Consider the following 7,500-nt stretch of genomic DNA (forward strand, 5'->3'; position numbering starts at 1 on the left):
CCAGCATGCTGCATACTTCTTTGTCGTAGCCCTCCATTCGAAGATAAGACACCATACCGTATCACACCTGGCTTGCATCAGCGAAGTAGTGAAGCTGAAAGGTCCGGATTGGTCCAAAGCCTTCTGGAACTTAGGATTGATCTACCTTCATGGTCTCTAGGAGAGGAAGTTGATCACACCAAGCCTTCCACTTCACCGCTTCTGCTTCCCCAGATGTCGTCATCGTACTTTAACTGCTCACGGCACATGTCCTGAAGATGAGCTTGGCAGGTAGCGTGAATGGTGCGACGAGTCCCAATGGGTCGTATACTGAGGCTACAACAGATACGGTCTATCCTTCATATTGATCTTGAAGGTAAAGAAGTCTCCCTCCATAGACCATTGCATGCCCAGTGTTCTTTCTATTGGAAGGTCATCCCTACTCAAGTCCAGACTGTACTGCCAGGCTTTGGTTAGCGACGAATGTATGGTACAGTGTGTGCTCATTTAGAAGATACTTGAGTACAGCTGTTGTGTCGGTCCAGAAGATGGAAACTTCTAACTTCATGCTGAGCTCCTCATGCAACTTGCAGTCTGTGTGTGCCATGACCATGGCTGCCATCAACTCGAGCCTGGGGATGGTGGTCCGCTTGAGTGAAGCTACCCTTGATCTTCCAAACACCAGCATGCTGCATGCTTCTCCGTCATAGCCCTCCATCTGAAGATAAGACATCGTATTGTATCCCACCTCGGCTTGCATCAGCAAAGGAGTGAAGTGAAGCTGAAAAGGTCTGGACTGGTCCACAGCCTTCTGGAACATAGGATTGATCTACCTTCATGGTCTCTAGGAGAGGAAGCTGATCACGCCAAGCCTTCCATTTCACTGCTTCTGCTTCCTGATTTCGTCATCCCACTTCAACTGCTCACGGCGCATGTTCCAAAGATGGTGCATGGCAGGAAGTGCGAATGGTGCGACGAGTCCCAATGGGTCGTATACTGAGGCTACAATAGATAGTATGCCTCTCCTGGTGTATGGTCTATCCTTCATATTGATCTAGAAGGTAAAGAAGTCTTCCTCCATAGACCAGTGCATGTCCAGCATACCAGCATTCTTTCTATTGGAGGGTCATCCCTACGCAAGTCCAGACTGTACTGCCAAGCCTTGTTGAAACAGACTCGCGAAGGAGGTTTTAATTGGGTGGCGATGAACGTTATGGTACCATGTGTGTCATTTAGAAGATACTTGAGTACAGCTGTCGTGTCGGTCCAGAAGATGGAAATTTCTAACTTCATCGCTGAGCTCCTGGTGCAATTTGCAGTCTGTGCGTACCGCAACTATGGCTGCCACTTGAGTCTGGGTATGGTGCTTCTCTTAAGTGGACGTACCCTCGACCTTCCAAAAACACCAGCACGCTGCATGCTTCTCCGTCACCCATCCCTACTCAAATTTAGACTTGCAACAGAAGCATACTCCATTTAGAGTATCTGTAAAATTCACAGGTTTTGCAAAGATCACTTTACCTTCCCAATAGATCTTCAGGCTTTTTCACGGTAGGTCACTACAAAGTCTGCGTCTAAATGCTCCACTTCCCCAACACTAGGGGAATATATTATGTATTCACGCACCCTGATGGGCGCACAAACCTATGTGTGCAATGTTCTGGAACTTTCCACGAACACCCTGTTTGGCACACAAAGTAACACACACACGGACTGTATTTTTTCTGAACCGCCATTATCATACAGCATCCGTCCAACCAGGTCAACTTGTGTACCGCATTCTCGCCGATGCGACTTGATAACGATAATTTTATTCTTGCATATGCCCTGTTTTGTTTGTTTGTATGGTGTTTTTATGTTGCATGGAACCAGTGGTTATTCAGCAACGGGACCAACGGCTTTACGTGACTTCTGAACCACGTCAAGAGTGAATTATCACCAAAAAATACATCTCTCACACCTCAAACGGAATGCCCGAGAATCGAACTCGCGGCCACCGAGGGTGGTACGCCAACACTATACCAACCATGCCACTGAGGTGCTGCTTATGGTCTGTCTTGTTCAACAACCACCCTAAGCATCTGCCAATGTTTTAAGCTTTTTCCATAACACTCACGAGTGTGCTGTTGCACACTCCAATCTGATGGTGAACACAGATCGTTGTGTTCTAATTTCATTATTAACATTACCAGTGTCTTTAACACAGACACACACACACACACACACACACACACACACACATATATATATATATATATATATATATATATATATATATATATATATATGTATATGTGTATATCAAGTATAAATAGCCCATTAAAACACTCTGGTTTAAAGCTAAGGATTTTGGTGGACTGGCTCCCATCCATATCAAGTAGCGAGTGACAGAAGTTACATTGGCGAAGTATATATTAGGAGATATGCCTTAGGTGATGCCTGCGGTCACAGCTAAGCCAACGTGGTTCTGCCAATTGCCTTAATCCGCTTCATTGTTGCGGATTAAGACAATTAACAGAAGCAACACCGGCTTAGTGGTGACCCCCGGCATAACCTAGGGGCATATCTCCCACTATATATTTTGCAAATGTAAACTTCTGTCATTCACTACTTGATAAGGGTAGGAGTCAGTCCACCGAAATATAGTCCTTAGCTTTAAACCAGAGTGTTTGAATGGGCCTTTTATACTTGAGACGTATCCTGCTTGACAGAAGAATATATATATATATATATATATATATATATATATATGTGTGTGTATATATATATATATATATATATATATATATATATCTATATATATATATATATATATATATATATATATATATAATACACACACACACACACACACACACATATATATATATATATATATATATATATATATATATATATATATATATATATATATATATATATATATATATATATATATATGTATATAGTTTGTAACTTGGAACAGTATTATATACATATATATATAGTTTGTAACTTGGCACAGTATTTATATACATATATCTATATATGTATATGTATATACATAACGTATATATACAGATATCTATAAAATATGTATGATTTGTAGACTTTTGGCATAGATACCAAGCACTGCAGCCATTCGACACTGAAACGGAAATGAACAGTGAAAAGGAAGCACAACTAAGGTTTCCTCTACATTAAACAGTAATGAGATTCTGGCAGCTTCAAAGACTGGATCTTTCTCATTTGTCTATTTATTAAAAGTTTATATACGTAAATATATGCATATATGCATACAGACACACATACATACACCCTTATATATGTATATATATATATATATATATATATATATATATATATATATATATATATATATATACATACATACAAACATATTCATACATAAACTGTGACGTTGCTCTACATCAGATTTGATGAGTGAGAAAATGGATTTCTGAGTTTTTTTTGTGTCGTTTATATTTGTAGTTATAAATAAAAACTGCGAGACCCTAAATGCCGATATGTTTCAGGTGATGGAGTCTTTTCGTTAAATTTAAGTGTATCTTAGTTTAACCCTTAAACGCCGACTGGACGTATTTTACGTCGACATTTTTTGTCTCTCGGGTGCCGACTGGACGTATTTTACGTCGACATACAAAAGTTTTTTTAAAAATTCGCGGAAAAATACTTTTAGGCTACCAGCCGAAAACTCTTGAATCACGCCGCCTTGGGGGATGCTGGGAGTTCACGGATCAAGGTGTTGTTTTGTTTACAATCGTTACGCAGGCGCGCAAGCGCGAATTTCTTTCTTGCCGCACTAAAAAGTATCTGTGACACATCTCTGAAATTATTTCGTCACTTTGACATAATTTTTGTACATTTTAAATTAGCCGTTACATAGAGTATTATATATGAAAATGTGCGCATTTGTATGTAGAATACACAAAAAAAATACTCATGATTGTAGCTTTTATCAGTTTAAGATATTTTCATATAAATAACGATAAGTGCCAAAATTTCAACCTTCGGTCAACTTTGACTCTACCGAAATGGTCGAAAAACGCAAATTGTAAGCTAAAACTCTTATTTTATTTTTAGTAATATTCAATCATTTATCTTAATTTGCAAAAACTAATTGGAAGTGTCTAGCACAAATATTTCGATTTATGGTGAATTTATGAAAAAACTTTTTCCTTACGTCCGCGCGGTAAACTCTTCCGAAAATAATCATACATGCGATTGTGGTAATGTTGCACCATTTTAAATTAGCCGTTACATAAAGTTTTTTATATATGGAAAATGTGCGCAATTTCATGCACAATACAACTAAAAACAACCCATGGTTGTAGCTTTATCAATTTTGAAATATTTTCATATAAAAAATGATAGTGACAAATTTTTTCAAACCTTCGGTCAATTTTGACTCTACCGAAATGGTCGAAAAACGCAATTGTAAGCTAAAACGCCTATATTCTAGTAATATTCAAGCATTTACCTTCATTTTGCAACAAATTGGAAGTCTCTAGCACAATATTTCGATTTATGGTGAATTTATGAAAAAAATAAACATTTTCTTTACGTCCGCGCGGTAACTCTTCCGAAAAAATCATACGTGCGATTGTGGTAATGTTTGCACCATTTTAAATTAGCCGTTACATAAACGTTTTATATATGAAAATGTGCGCAATTTCATGTATAATACAACAATAAATAGTTGAAGGTTGTAGCTATTCTCATTTTCGAAATATTTGCATATAAATCACGATAAATAGAAAAAAAACCACGTTCGGTCAAATTTGACTTACGAAAATGGTCGAAAAACGCAATTGTAAGATAAAAACTCTTACAGTCTAGTAATATTCAGTCATTTATCTTCATCGTGAAACAAATTCGAAGTCTCTAGCACAATATTTAAATTTATGGTGAATTTTTTAAAAAACTTTCCTTCCCCCCGCGCGCGGATTCTCCGCCACAAATCTCCGAAATGCGTAAGTCCCATTCTCGGAATATTTGCTCCGTTTCATATTAGGCATTTCATAGAGTTTTATATATGAAAATGTGCGCAATTTCATGTAGAATAAAACGAAAAATATTTGAAAGTTGTAGCTTTTCTTATTTCCGAAATAATTGCATATAAAAAAATATATATATAAAAAAAATTCGACATTCGGTCAACTTTAGCTCGTCAGATATGGCCGCCGAAAACTGCATTTGTAAGCTAATATTCTTACAGTATAGTAATATTCAATCATTTGTCTTCATTCTGAAACATATTGGAAGTCTCTAGGACAATATTTAGATTTATGGTGAATTTTTTGAAAAAAAATATGTGTTTACGTAAGCGCGTTACGAATTCATGCATTATTTGTGATAATATTTTCTCTGTGTTGCTTTTATCGTTTTACAATGTGTTATATATCAAAATGATCGCAATTTAGTGCACATTACAACGAAAAAAAAAAAAAAAAAAAAGTAACTTGTTACCTTCAACCGTTTTGCGCACAGCGCGATTTGAATACAATTATATATGAAATTTCGTTTTTGCGCTATCATATATCGCATTATTTATATATGATAATGATAACTTTTTTCATTTCGATGGTTGCATACTAAACTTCAAGCAATGACAAAAAAAAGGAGCCAAAAATGAACTCTTAATCTTGAAAACTAAGCGCGCTGTGATTTTTTGAAAAAAATATTTTTTCCGCTTACGCGCTCACTTCCAAACCCCTCCGGCATACGGGGAGTCATTTTTTTATTTACTGCTCCGGCGTTTAAGGGTTAACCACACCACTGAGCTGATTAACAGCTCTCCTTGGGCTGGACCAAAGGATTAGATATTTTTACGTGGCTAGGAACAATTGGTTACTTAGCAACGGGACCTACAGCTTATTGTGGGATCCGAAACTACATTATATCGAGAAATGAATTTCTATCACCAGAAATAAATTCCTCTGATTCGCGTTCGGCCGAGCCGAGAATCGACCTTCGGACCACCGGGAGTCTTTTCGTAATGACAGGAACCGAGAGACTTCAGAAGTCTGTGGGAGGTTCGTTTCGACACCTGAAGGGAAATTCTTCCCTTCATTCTCACAGATGTTTATTATTATTATTATTGTTTTTTTTTTACTTCTTTTGTCCTTCATTTTTAGTTTTAAAAGAACAATCCACTGATATATTATAGAAAAAGCTGTTAAGCTTAAATAATGGCAATTGGATTAGTTTTAAATACACACACATATATATATATATATATTATATATATATATATATAATGTTATATAGTATAGTATATGTATGTATAGTATGAAAAAAATACATATACAATTTAAAGCAGGATATATCTTTATAGAACACATACAAGAGGAATTCACAGAGGCATATAGAAAACATGCAAGAAGAAATTACAGTAGCATTGTCCTAATTTTTTTATCTGAAGTTCTGACAGCTAACCTGATTCCATCTCTGGCAGCGACACGTTGATACCCTTTTGACTCACTGCGCATGTTGTGGGGTTGCAATGTGCCTGCGTATGAGTTCTGGGATGCCTCATGTTGATATTGCTAGTCAAGTTTTCCTAATCAAATGCCGACGCCGTTTCGAAACGCTATTACGGCACTATGGCGTGGCATGGGGACTTTTGACAGTTGTGACTCGACTGTGTAGGTGCTAGGTAGCCTTGCACATCCGCCATCATTTGGCCGACGTCGGCAAACTTCTCCTACGAGGTTACGGATCATGCCGATTGATGGCGTCTTGCACACAACTGCATCGTTTTGGTATCGAATAAGCAAATTTTCGGCCAGTACGACGGTCGCGGTCTTGAATCGCCAATGTGTGACTCAGGCATAACTAATGGAAGACTCAATAGATGTCGCACCGTAAGGGCATATGGGAACAGGATAGACGAGGGGGTAGCAGGTATTTTGTTGAGCGTAAAGTCCCCATAGTCATAGTCGTTAAGAAAGTGATAGTAAAGTTTTAATTCTTAACAATACTGGGTTTTAGTGTAAAATGTATAGTTAAGGAAATATGCAAGGTAAGTCAGTATTCATGAATTAGTATTTCCTATAGATTATAGTATCTTATCACCAAAGGTGAGTGTTCTGCTTTGCATGACACATTTAAAGAGCGCTAAGTAAAAGGGTGGACACCTAAAAAAAAAAAAAAAAAAAAAAAAAAAAAAGGAGGATATGAAAATACTTAGGTCCTTGAAAGAACAAGAAAATATTATAATATGCAGACATGATAAAGGCAATGGTGTGATTATCCTCAATAAACAAGACTACGTAAAACAAGGTCATAACAATACTTTCCGATACTTCTAAATTAATTGAGATATTTAAGTGAAACCAAAACATTTTAGTAATCTTTAAACGAGAAGATGAAATTAACAGATTCTTGAGGAAACTAAAAAAAAAAAAAAAAATCAGTTAATCATAACCAATTGTTTCTTCTTATAATAGCCCAACATACAATCTCCCTAAATACATTGTTACTTTACTTAATGAACTCCCTCAACCTGAACACAATAAA

The sequence above is a fragment of the Macrobrachium nipponense genome, chromosome 37 (genome assembly GCF_015104395.2).
Source record: "Macrobrachium nipponense isolate FS-2020 chromosome 37, ASM1510439v2, whole genome shotgun sequence".
Lineage (NCBI taxonomy): Eukaryota > Metazoa > Arthropoda > Malacostraca > Decapoda > Palaemonidae > Macrobrachium > Macrobrachium nipponense.